Source organism: Cavia porcellus, unplaced genomic scaffold, assembly GCF_034190915.1.
Source record: "Cavia porcellus strain 051 isolate PalLab524CR breed Dunkin Hartley unplaced genomic scaffold, mCavPor4.1 scaffold_30, whole genome shotgun sequence".
Lineage (NCBI taxonomy): Eukaryota > Metazoa > Chordata > Mammalia > Rodentia > Caviidae > Cavia > Cavia porcellus.
In genome coordinates, this window is record NW_026947513.1 from 40437110 (window position 1) to 40451381 (window position 14272).

Genomic DNA, 14272 nt, shown 5'->3' on the forward strand with positions numbered 1-14272 from the left:
TTTTATAGTAATATTTTGAAAGTCTATTTTTCCATAGCCCTATTTTATTAAAATTCTTAGTCATGTCTCGTAGAACAAAGTACACAACATGGAAAACAGAAAAGATGCCTGTACGGTAAAAAATAAATAAATAGAGGAAATCATTGAGCCTATTTCTCAAAAAACTGTTTCTCGGAGTAGATATTGGAGTGGGCACATTGCAACACATGCTGACGCTCTCTGGTAAAGAGATTCGGAGAAGAAAGCTTTGACTCCTCCAGTTTCAATAACTCACCATTGTGATAACTAAATATATTTCTTGATATTACATTAAAAACAATGAAGAAAAATGAGGAGATTTTTAAAAGCTTTTTAAATATGGTTTCCATGCTTATTCTATTATTGCGTCCCAGTAAATGAGTGGACCTGAGTGTCTCTTCTGTGACTGTTTTTTGTCTTTTTCTTCTCCAGACAGAAAAGTAGATCTTATTATGAATCACTGCCCAGCAAATGTTCCTTTTGATTGAGTTTTCTCTTTTCAGAGTTGTTAGACAAAAAAGATAATAAAAATTAGAAAAATGTGAGCTAATCTAAGTCAAGGAAATTTAAATCGTTTCTTTTTGGTTTACATTTGTCTGTGATTTTTTAAAAAAAATTATAGCATAATAAGCAAAGTACCAAAATAATTCAATCAAACTCTTCCCAAGTTGTTAATATGTGTTTGAAAAGCCTAGGTATTATGTGTGCATTATGATATTAAGCCATTCTATCCCAAGATCAAATATGGTCCTTCTAGATATCTTATTCCATTATTTCACAAGGCTGTACACTGCTATGAGACAAGTATACTGTCTTACTGTATCTATTCAGAATATACCTTTGAGAATGGAGCTGAGACCCCAAAAAGATTGACTTTTATCCCGAATGGAAGCATTATCTCACTGGGTCCCATGAAAACCAACAGTGCTCTGTTGAATAATCACATACACCATTTATGAAACTTTACAGTATCATGATTAACATATCAAAGAAAATCTGGTTAATATGCTCTTCATTATAAAACAAAAAATACAACAAAATGAAGCAAAACTATAGGAATAATATATACTTATATAGAATATTTTGGCAAGATTGTAATTGTGAGACAAAGAAATTCAGTTTTGGGGGGTCAGTATCCTGTAACCTTAAAAATTAAAAAAATACAAATAGTTATCTCTTATGTATAACTACTAAATATAGACCATCAAGCATAAGTCTCTTAGAGTTAATAACCCAATTCAGTAGCATAGTTGGATGCAAAATCAACACTCAAATATCAATGGCATTGTTGTACACAAACAAGTACCTCACCGAGAGAGAAATTAGGAAACAACACCCTGCACAATAGCCTCCATAAAAACAAAAATGAAATACTTGCAAGTAACAAAGGTAGTAAAGGATTCATATACTGAAAATCAGAGTACTTTGAAAAGGAGATCAAAGATTATATCAGAAAATGGAAAGAGATCCCTTGCTCAATGACAGAATGACTCAATGTTGTGAAAATGGCTCTACTCCCAAAATTGTTAAATAGACTTAATGAAATCTCAATCAAAATGTCATTAACATACCCCACAAAACCGGAGAAAATATTCCTAAAATTCATCTGGAAACAGAAGAGACTTGGAATACCAAAGACAATCTTGGGCAACGAAGACCACCTGGGAAGCATCACAGTCCCTGAACTGAAGTAATCCTGCAATCCACTGTGATAAAATCAGCATGGTACTAGCAAAAAAAATAAACAAACAAAAAAACTACCCAGACCTGAGGACAGGTGCAACAGATTAACAGATATAGACACAACTCTGAACACACTCAGCCACCTTATCTTTGACAAAGGGGACAAACACATTCATTGGAAGAAAGATAGCCTTTGTAATAAATAGTGCTGGAAAAAGACGGCTCTTTATATCCTGAAAACTAAAACTAGACCCATGTCTATCACTATGCACTAAACTAAAGTCAAAATAGATCAAAGATCTAAATATTAATACAGAACACTAAATCTAGTTGGAAGAGAAAGTAGGTAAAAATCTTAAAGACATAGGCAGAGATTTCATGAATGAAACTCAAATGGTATGGGAAACACTTCAAAGAATCAACAACTGGAATCTCATTTTATTAAAAAGTTTTTGTACATCAAAAGAAATCCCCAACAGAGTGTAAAAACAGCCTACAGAGTCAGAAAAAAATTAACTAACTGACTCTGAGACAAAGAATTATCTAGAACATACAAAGGATTGAAAAAAAAATCAGATCCCTCAAATTTAAAGAACACTTTTCAGTTGAAAAAATACAGATGGCAAATAAATATATGAAAAGATATTCAAAATCATTGGTTATCAGAGAGATACAAATTAAAACAACACTAAGATTCCATCTTGCCCCAGTAAGAATGGCTATCATCCAGGAATCAACCAATAATAAATGCTGGTGAGATGTGAGAAAAAGGAACACTTCCTACTATTAGAGGGAGTGTAGACTAGTGTAAAAATTATGAAAATCAGTGTGGAGATTCTTCAAAAAAACTCAGATTAGAGGTCCCATTTGACCCGGTTATTCCACTTCTGAGTATTTTCCCAGAATAATTAAAAACATCATACCACAACAATATATGTGCACCCATTTTTATAGCAGCACAATTTGTAATAGCCAGATCTTGGAAACAACCCACATGCTCATTAATCAAGGAATGAACAAAAAAAAAAGTTATGGTATTTTTATAAAATGGAATTATACTCAGGCAAAAAGAAAGGATAAGCTTCAGACATTTATAGGGAAATAGATGCAACTTGAAGCCATACTCATAAGTGAAATAAATCAGAGTCACATGTATAAAGCATCATATTGTCTCCCTAGTGTAAGAAGCTGAAAAAATTAATACGATTCAGAATGTACAATAGATATTGTGAAGTGCAAGGAAGCTGTTCAAAGGAAATAGAAACTGGGATGGGGGAAGGAGAAAAGAAAGAAAGGAAAAGGAAAAAATAATATATATATATATATATATATATATATATATATATGCAAAACGTTAAGATAGTTATAGTACTAATTGATATTAACTCATTGATAAGAAACTTGTGTGCCTATATTGCTTGATCAATTTTTCATGCTCTTAGATCTTCATAAGAGCAATGACTTTGAAAATAACAATACACAATGCACTATTGTTACTCTCCTACAATCTTATTTTTGAAATTTTGTACTTGTCTTAGTTACTTTATACTCATCACTGAGACAAAAATACCTGAAGCCCAAAGTTGAGAAAGGAAAGGTTTATTTCTTACAAGTTTTGGAGCTTTGTGTCCATACTCAGTTGGCGCCAAGGCAGGCAGGCATGGCTGCACCACAGTTCACGCTGGGAATCTAGCTCAGCGGCATAAGTGTCTGCCTTGCAAGCACATGGTTGTGAGTTCAATTCCTGGTACTGATAAAAAAAAAATTCAATACATAAGTGTAAGATAAAAGAAAGTTAATAGGAAAAGGGGAAATGAGAGAAAATTACTGTAATCTTGTATGGAAATGTTTCTAAAAGAATACTTTGTTTTAGTATAATCATCTTACGTGTTTTACATATTTTTGGTCAGTTAGTCTGGTTGTTAATCTGAATATTTGAGAACATTATAAGGACTAATAAGATCAATAAGTGAATCTGATATTGACAAAATAAAAGAGGGATGGAGTGAAGAAATGGAGTTAAGATGTGTTAGGTACCTATACCAGTAATGTAATCATTATGTATCATGAACATGTAATATTAAAACTTTTTAAATTTTCATAAAAAATTGTATTGCTGTGTTAATACTGTATATGAAAGCATTGTCTAAGTGAAATTTATGAGCCAAATTATAGATTTCTGTCCACTATCAATTCTGTCACAATAAAAACACTGAGAAATATGTTGGTGACATTTCAAAGAGAACAGAAAGACAGCTTAATATGTGTCTTTAGCTAAAAGGGAATTCGTTTTAAAGGCAAATGCTTTAGAGACATTAAGAAAGACAATATAGAAATTATTTATCTTTATGAAACAAGGTATGGGTTGAGTACATTTGGATAAAGCAAAGAACAAATGAAAATTGGAACATTTCAAGAATCATGGGTGTTCTCTAGAGACTAAGGGAACAAAGCATTTCAGGAAGAAATGTGTAAATCATCTCAGAGATCCAGTAAGAAATTAACCATAAATTGACCTTTGCATTTGTCCACAGGGAGGTCAATAACAATAGTGGATTTGGTAGAAAAAGCATAAGTAATGTATTTTAATGAATGATAATGAGTTGCAAATGAGCAATTAGTATAAAAGACTGTTTTGTTTTTTAATTTTGGGTGCATGATGAGCCACAGAACACAGCAGCATGTTGAGAGACTGAGTAGTGATCATTTTAGGACAGGAGAGATTATCACTCCACAGTGGGCCTGACGAGAGAATTATATAATAGAGAGCAGAGTATTCTCGCACTATTCAAGCACTTATTTGTAGGGAAAAGAAAAACAATTAAATAGGTGAGTAGAATGATGGAGTGAATTGCTGAGACAAATTAAATAAGATGGAAATAAGATAGCTATGCATCTACCAGAAATTTATAATAGTAAAGCAACATGATTCAATTTGGAGCTCACACTAATCCCATTTTGGAAGTTACATGTGGTTGTAGTCATGGTAGTTGGTGGCAGAGGTAGGTCGTCATCGGTTTTGGAAACAGGAAATTTAAAGGAACTAGAGGCAGATTTGCCTTAGATATCATGAGAAGCAAGGAACCAGGGGGCTGAATTCTACCCTGCACATCTAACAAGGGTCCTGGATGCAGACCTTCCTCAGGCTGGAGGAAAGGACACCATTTAAAATTCACCTGCCTGAAGGGAAGGACCGTAGGGGAATTCATATCCACAGAAAGACTTTTTCAGTAATTTCAACACATACACACCTTGTGTTAGTGGTTTGAGATGGTGAAACCTGCAGTAAAGAGCTAAAATGTTAAAGTGTTCCATGAATAACAACTGACCGAAAGTTCTGTAGGTGACCTGAATTGAAAGGGGCCTTAGAATGGCCACTGAGCATGCCTGGCATGCAAAGGCCATGAGCTTTCAGAAAGAGCCAGGACAGCTCCAGCCTGGGAGCAGCTGTGAGAGGTAAGGGCCTGTGGCTGTAAAACCAGCCACCTTTGACAGGGCTGCTGGGAAAACAACTGCTTGCGGGAAATATTAGAGTCAGAGGAAGATCAGGATGAGGAAGATTTCTTTCCCAGAGAAAAGTGTGTATCTTGGGTCACCTGCTTACTCTGTGCTGACTTCTGATTGCATTTGTTCTTTGTATCTCAGTTTATTCATCTTTCAGGTAGGGATGAGAGTACAGCCTATACTCTCACCTCCCTGTGAAGGTACACAACATGACATTCACAGAGGACGCAAAACATTTGCTAACACATAGGAGACAGTAACAGTTGTTGTGTTCTTTGGTAGATGGTCTGGAGTGCAGTGGAGGTGATGATGTAGGAGGTACAGAAAGATGGGGGGAACCTAGTGCCAAAGGGGTGTGGACCCCGACAGCGTCCCTGTGAGAGAGCTTCATGGCCAAGATAAACCACTCCTCAGTGGATTGCTCCTATTTACTGTAGACATTCCATGAAAATTGCCTCTTTGTTAAGAATGTATTTCTCAGACACATCCTTCATGACTCGTTCAGATGTTCTGCTTCTCTAAAAGGTCCCTTAGTTTTTGATATTGTTAGCTCATCTCATTTTCTTTCTACCTGTGTTTGTCATCATAATTTTAATGGTGTAGGAGAGTAGCATGGTATATACCTCCCTTTTTAATGCCTTAAGCTTTCAACCCTGAGATTCTTCTCCTTCAAAACTGCTAAGTCAGACATTATGCTCACTCCTAATAACGCTCCTAGTGTGCAGCTCCAATGGAGACCACACAGGAAGCTCGTTTCCCTGCTTCACTTCTGCATCAGGACAAAGCTATGGGACTCAGTATAACATTGTTTCAGTTACCGTATCATATTTCTGCTGGTGATTCCAAGTCATTCTCCTACTGTCCACTCAAGGATCTAGCATGTTTGTATTTACTTAAAAAAATAAAATGAGCAGATGCAGTTGGCAGTGGGGACAGAAATCAAGTCCTTGATTGCATTCATGGATTTCCATTATGTGAATAGTCCCACCATGGCTGATTTCAAAATCCAGCATGATCATCTCAGAATGCACTTCTGGGAGAAGATGTGCCATAGTGCTTCTTTTTGTTATTACCATCCCATCATGCAGTACAGCAAACTTTAATAATATCAAGGGAATAATAAAGAGTATAGATTGAATATCACCTATCTGAATGCTTATCAACAAAAATGTGTGGATTTGGGAGGAACTTTGAAATATCTATAATTAAATATCTTAAGGTTAGGATCCAAATTTAACCACAAAATTAAAATTTTGTGAATACATTAGATGTGTAGGTTGAGGATAGTTTTGTACAATACTTTTGGGGCAGCTGCATTCATTAGGACCATGACTCTTCCTAATAGCTCAAGTCTAGAATTTTATACTGTGTCATCATCTGGTGGTTAAAATTTCCCACTCTGGAACTTCACACTTTAGATTATCAGATTAGGGATGCTCATTCTGATAGGGTTTTGAGTACTGATCATTTTTGTTTTGTGTGGAACTTGATTATAAATTGATGCAGTGCCTCTCATATGCCAGGTAAACACTCAGCCACTGACATGTGCCTCAGGCCTGGAACTTAATTTTTGTGACCACTTTGGTTTGTAGAAAGCTATCAAGATGGTTGGGAGAATTCCTCCTTATGATGTCTCCAGAGCATGGCCTTCTCTAGTGTTGTAACAGGCTGCTCCATTTAACACCAGTGCAAGCTAAAGAATGGAGGCGGTACCACCTCAAGGGGCCATCCTCAGATCTATGGATGTGAAGACCAAATGTGTGCTTCAGAAACCCAGCCTCACAGGGCATTTCTGTGAAGCAATGGTTGACACTTCTCAGTGATGCCAGCTAAGACTTCAATGTAGCCTAATGATTTTTCCTCTTCTTACCCCACGTTTCCTGCTCCCAGAAACCACTTTTTAGGGTTTTACGAAATGGAAACAAAAAAAAGAAAATAAAAACTTTCTATGTCCACCTTGTATTCTTTGATACTGTGATTTGAGCAACTATTTTCAAGATGATAATATGTAATCTATTAACAGGTGATTTCTTACTGGTATTTATTTATTTATTTTTTTTTGTAGTTCTGTACTATGTGTACCCTTACACCGCTTTGCTTTGTTTTGTGTTTTTCTCTTTTTCCTCTTAAATAAAATTAAAAAAAAAAAAAAAAAAAAAAACCTTTCTATGTCCTTGACTCAGGTTATGCTTTCAGAAACAGCCAAAATTCTAAGAACACAAAGCCATAGGTAAGCAATGATTCAGGATGAGGCTGTGAAACTTGGTCACCCTTAAAAGGATTTTCCCCTAGACAGGACATTACAGCAGTAGGAGGCAGGACCAAGGAACGTTTGTTTACCTTGAGGGCATTTTCCCCACCCCTTGGCAATTTACCTGTGGCGCAAAATGAGTTCTAATTAGTTGCTTACACATCAGCGATGCTCCCTTTAGGCACCACCCTGGACTGAATCTATATGTATGCCCCCCACACCAGGTATCCTGCAGAAAAAGCCAGGCCCCAGTGGTCATGGAGTTTCTCTCTGTGTGCTTAGAATAAAGGCAGTGAGTATTTGACACCTAAAAAATCATTTAAGTAACAAATTAATTTTATCAGATAACTTCTAGCCTTCTATAGCTATGCCAAGTATGGATTTCCCAAACCAGATTACAGTGTTTGTCTCAGTACTATTACAGGTCAACTTATAGGATTCCTGATTTACTAACATGGGTTGCTAAGTAACGGGGCCTTACACAGAGATTTCATTTCATAGCAGAGAATCAGGGCCTGTTAGAATATGACTAAAGGATCTGATCTTACCATACCTATACCACACGCTGAGGAGACCAGATGGAACACTGTACAGGTTTATTAGGGAAGCATCTAAAACATCAAATGGAAAACAACACACTAAGAAGTTATCCTGCTGTCCTTAAGATAGAGTATTTCTGATAATTCAAGTAGAGATTTGCTCTGTCATTTATACTGCTCTCTCATAGATAGGTAGAATACATGGGTACAAAGGCCAAAGCCTGAAGATAAGATTTACCGAACACATAGCAATAGTTATGAGCTAAATTTTTCCTCCTACTCTGATTTATATGCTAACGACCCAACTCTAAGTGCCTTACTCTCAGAATCTCTGAAGAGATAAAGCGGAGACAGCATCATTAGGACTAGCCCGACTTTCATATGGACTGGTAGCCTCCTAAAACAGATTAGGACACATAGCACGTGAGGGAAGACCCTGTGGAGAGAAGGGGTGGAGGGATGACGCCCTGGAAGCCAAGGGAAGAGATCTCAAAAACAAAACAAAATAAAACAAGACAAAAACACAGAACAAAAGACCCTGCAGACCTTTGTACTCCAAATCCAGCCTTCAAAAATGAAAAAAAAGGAAAAAGGAAAAAGAAAAAAAAGTGAACCTAAGCCATGCCACTCTGATACCTTATCATGATACCCTGACATTCCAGCAGTGACCACCTTGAAAAAAGTGTTCATTTTCTATTTTTGCATCTTGGGTGTGGCTACATTGAATGTGTTGATTTAGAAATGGAAGAAAATCGCTTCCTCTATTGAACCTATGTTTCCACTACTGGAGCAACAGAGGAACAGGAATGATCACATTGACAGGGGTAACTGACTCATTATCATAAGAAGCTTGGATTGCTCTTACAGAATGGAGACAGAGATATGCCTCAAAGTTGGAGAAGTCACGGTCAGGGATTTATGCTTGTTGACGACACGACTGCAGCAAACAGAGTGTAAAAAGTCCAAGAAAAATCAAAGGGTGAGACCAATCAGGGGCAGCGTGTATCCTCAGTCACGTAAACATACTACCAACAAGGCTGGCAGACAGCAAGGGGGGGCTACAGTGGGTGATGGAGGAGGGTGAAGAAGATCATTTACTCCTGCAGACATAGTTGCAGGAGTTTGTTTCTTCTGTTTTACATCCTTTTTTAGTGATTATGGCTATTGTTTCATTGTACCAGAGATGGCTGTATGATTTGTGGGGCCCAGCAAAAAATCAAAATGAGTAGCATCGCGTCCAAAAAGCAGAAATAAAATATCATTAATGATACTAAAATACAGTGTAAAATATTTTCTTCCCTAGCTTCTTCCTGACTGCTCAGGGTGTTTTAAATTCAGTGTGTAAAGTTGTGGTGTTGTGTGTAAAGGAACACTGAGGGACAAGTGTGGAGTTTCACTGGAGTGTGAGCTGTTCCCTTAACACTCTGCTGGTGCATGACCTGCAGGATGTCAAGTTTGCCCTCCTGACAGCTGCACACCATGCAGGCAGGAGGCATCCAGGGAAGGTAACACCCTTCTACGCAGGATTCATGTCCCAACCCATGGTGACAGGTGACTGTCGTGGAATTCCATGCCACATGCGGGGAAGTACTTTGTATCTGAGTTGGGTAGGAATGATGTGCCCCTGACTGGTTCTCGATTCTGCTCCTTCAAGGTAGGACCTGAATTGCCCCTGAACCCTTCTCCCAGATGCTGTAGAGCAGGTGACCCCTTTCCAATCCTCCTGCACTTTTGCTCAGGACAGGCAGGTGCTACAACAGGGCACAGACAGCTGGAACCCTTGCCAGAGAGTACACCAAACCATGCACTGTGCAAGAGCCCAGTCTCTAAGCACCTTTCTCCTTTCTAGCACCAGAGCTCTCACATGATTGATTCTCTGTTCCATCAGATTTCACTTACAAAATACGGATTCTAAGATACGATTGGTAACAACCTCAAGATGCCAACTGCAGAACTTTAAAACCCAAATTATCAAGCCCTGCAGAGCATGAATCCTGTAAGACTACATGTGTCGCAAGCCAATCAGATCGTCTCTGCCTTGAGGAGGAACTTAGCAAGAGGTCTGGGTGGATCACAGTAGTAGAGCAGCCCTGCGGGGAGAGGCGGTGGGTCCCAGTCACACGCAGAGTTTGTGTTCTGTGGGCGGCACCTTTAACTTGTAAAAATGAACGCTGCAGCTGTCGGTTGCATTATTTCTACTTCTCTGCAGCAGGAGCCTTACAGAAGCCAAAGGAACCGAGGCAGGAGATGCAAGGGTCACTGACAGCAGGTGAACAGCGAGAAAAACACTTCACTTCAGAGGCAAACAACCAGAGCACCAGTGTCTCCTCTCTGCATTTTTTGAAGTAAAAACTGAAAAGTCTCAAACTTCATTGTGTCACCATGCTTCGGCTCTTGTCTGCTTTAACAAAAAAAGGGGGTGCTTTGGGTCTCTCAGCAGCACCGTGGCAGGAAGCAAGAACAAGCACCTCCCAAAAGGTGGCAAAAAGGGAGCCTAGAAGAAAGCATTCGATCCATTTTCTAAAAATCCTGGAATGATGTAAAGGCACTGGCTATGGTCATGAGAAATATTGGAAAGTCACCAGTCACTAGAACTCAAGGAGCCAAAATTGCATCTGATGGGCTCAAAGGCTGTGTGTTTGAAGTGAGCCTTGCTGATCTGCAAGTGATGAAGCTGGCTTTAGGAAATTCAAGCTAATTTCTGAAGATGTTCAGGGCAAAAACTGCCTGACCAACTTCCACGACATGGATCTCACTTGTGACAAAATGTGTTTGTTCCTTGGTCAGAAAATGGCCGGCCATGAGCAAAGCTCATGGTGATGTCAAGACTGCTGATGGTAATTTGCTTCATTTGTTCTGTATTGGCTTTGCTAAAAAATGCGACAGTCAGGCCTCTTACTCTCAGCACCAACAGGTCCACCAGATCAAGAAGAAGATAATGAAAATCATGAGCCAACAGGTGCAGACAAATGACTTGAAGGAAATAGTCAATAAACTGATTTCAGACATAGAAAAGGCTTGCCAGTCTACTTATGCTCTTCATGATGTCTTCATCAGAAATGTGAAAATGCTGTCGATGCCCAAGTTCGAATTGGGAAAATTCATGGAGTTTCATGGTGAAGGCAGTCACTCTGGAAAAGCTCCTAGGGATGAGATGGAGTTAAAGTTGAGCACGCTGATGGATATGAACCATCCGGTCCAAGAGTGTGATTAAAATCCATATTTTTAAGTGATAAATAAAAATACAAAAATAGGACTGAGTACAGCCTACAGCTGCTGCATACTCACACTCCTGATACATTGCTAATGCTTTTCTAGAAAATGGGTAGGACTCATGTGTCCAACTACAGGGCTCCTGAGGCCATGGGGTAGCCTGCTTTGGGTTCTATGTAAGCTGCTCCTGTCTTGCTCCTGAACCGGGCTGCTGAATTTAGGGGACAGCCTGCTGCTGTATCTTTGTGATAGTGAAGCTCTTTCTCTTTACTCCTTCTATTTGCTCATATCCATCTATCATGGGGTGAGAAACTCCTGGTGACAGAACACACAAAGCCTGTTCTACAAAAGAATCAAGATTTGCATACCTTAGTAGCCCTTAGGTCAGCTCGCCATCAACTGGGATGTTAATGCTTCAGCAAATATATTCCTCCTGCTTTTCATTTCCAAAAGACATTCTCAATGCTCAGAGATCCAGGGGGAAAGGAGTTTCACAGCAGTGCCATGTTATCTTTTTTCTCCTTCCTCACTGTCACTTTCTGGGCTAATTCTCAAATGAATCTTACAGACTCATCTTTGTCATACGGACTGATTTCAAGAATACAAATAAAGATGTGGGTGGGGGAAGAGGAGTAGGCAGTGCCTACAATATCTTTTTTTAATGATCCCCTTCAGTCATGCTCTAGTGCTTTTAATAAGAATTCCTCATAATTTGATTATGGGAATTGGAGAGTCATGAATGAAACTTCTAAGCCTTTGATAATATTTCTAAAAACCTAGGAGAAAAAATTCCTTCAGAGCTGAAAAATATTTCCTATGTTCCAAAAAGTAGAGAACTAAAATTATTTCAGTTACTGCCTTTTTGAGGTGTTTTGCTTTGGCTTTGTCTTATTTTGGTGTTGTGGGAAAGTCTCAATAAATATACTTTTAATTCCAGATATGGATAGCAAGTAAACCAATATTGCAATGAAATTTTAAGGGGTTAGTGAAATTTTAAACTTCTAAACTCAGTTTGCTGTACTTTATTTTATAGTATAGATTGATGTTCCTGCTGTTTTGTGCCAGAATTCTGCCAATATAAATTGTGTTGCTCTTTTTGAGAGAAATGTTTCTTTTCCAAATATACATTGCATTTGCGTTGTACAGCATACTGATGTTCATTTACATGAACTTGAATGTTTTGGATCTGAATAGCCACCGGAACCAGAACCAAAATCCCTGGGCCTGTGGACAAGAGGAGAGGCTGGACCTTCAGAAATTGTGAAACGCCAGGCAGGATTTGGTGAAATGCATCTAGTCCATAAAATAATCTCTTTTAAATTCTAATCATTGTAAGAGGCTTCTTAGCTATTCAAGAAAAAAAAAAAAAAAGACCCATCCATTTCTTTTCTTAATAAAACATTATTAAGTCAACAATCGATTCCATGGAAACTCTTTAATACATTGTTTTCTCATTACTTCCCACCTTCCCACCCTCCGTGGTTTGCATATTGCTTAGCTCTCACACTCTGGATCATTTTCTCCTCTGCCTTGCTCCATCTAAAACATGCTCCACACCAAGTAACCAGCCAGCAGTCTGTTTCCTAGATCAGCTCTGTCCAGCAGAACTCTGCCTCTTGAACTTAGCCTTCTGTAATAGGCCGTGGAGTAGCTTCAAGCCGTGTGTAGCGAGTGAACATTTGATGAGTGCCTAGGAAAATTAAAGAACTGAATTTTCAGGATATTTAATTAATTAAGGTTAAATGGTCACGTATGACTAAGGGCTACCTCTAGAAAATAGTCTACAAAAAGCCCCCTTTTCTTTAGGAAAGATTGACGTTTCTATCTTACTTGTCTCTGAGCCCCATTTACTCTGCTTTGCTATATGAATTTCTTTACTATTATACCTTATCTTGCTATATTATAGCACTTGGAAGAGATTTTATCCTGAAATTTTCAATAACAAAAGCTCAGTAGCACTAAGGAGCAAGGGTTACCATTTGACTTTCTTTTCCATAATGCTGCCACCATTTCAGAAAAAATATTCTCCAACAAATTACTCTGTGGGAAAGTAATTTGGGGAAAAAAAATCCTCCTTTTTCTTTACCACTTACTTGCTCTTCTCTATTATGGGAACATTATGAAATCTGACTGAAGGCAGTCCACCATTCATTTGCATTCCGTTGGGTTATGTGCCTCAAAGATTGCTAACTGAGAAATACATCTGGATGAGGTTCAGGAGTACCCTTCCTGACACATCCTTGGGACCTCAGAGTTTCTCTGTATTCTTCTCCTTTCCATTATGGCAGAAACTAAGTTCATGAAGTCAGCCAAAATCTTCCATATGAAGAGGATGTGTTTCTACAGCTGCCTTTACAGACTTAATTTTATTAATAGGTGGCTTCCAAAGTCTTGGCTGAAGAAGAACAGTCTTCAGTTTGCTGTTGCCTTCAAGTCAAATCCATCCCCTCAGTCATCCCACAAAGTCCTCCTCTTTGGAACTTTGCTTAATAATTATTAGCTTCACATTGGATTCTCATGTTTTATCTCAATTAATTTAAACCCAGAAGAATTGATTAGTGTTTAGTATTCTGTGTTCCCCAAATAATTATTATTAGCATTCATTGGATACTCACTCTGCATTGCAATGTGTTGGACACTGTATTCCTCCTTCATTCAAACAGTACATTGAATTCCTGCGCTGCTCCAAGAACTGCACTATGTAATAGGGACACAACAATCATGAAAACAGTCATAGTTTCTGCTTTTTATGGAGCTTATATGCCAAAGGGAAAGACAAACAATAAATAGATTAGACACATACAATGTGTATTTGTAAGAAGGTTTGAAGGAAATAACAAAGTATCATCATGAAAATGTAAGGCACAGTACGGTACATTTAGAGAGTCTGAGTGGGTAACCACACCGGCAGACATTAAACACAGATGCTGCAAGAATTGTAAACTATAGGATGTACTAGGAAAGGGGCATGTCCTCATGAAAGAAAACAACACATACAGTGAACTTTACCCACTGACAGAAATGTGGGTTGAGTATCATGCTCAGAGAAAATGTATTATTGCCA

The 14272-nt window shown here is 38.2% G+C and overlaps 1 pseudogene; it reads left to right on the forward strand.

Annotated features, from left to right (window-relative positions):
- Positions 1-5071: 5071 nt before the first annotated feature.
- On the forward strand, positions 5072-11205 carry LOC100718643 (small ribosomal subunit protein eS1-like; annotated as a pseudogene).
- The last annotated feature ends 3067 nt before the right edge of the window (positions 11206-14272 follow it).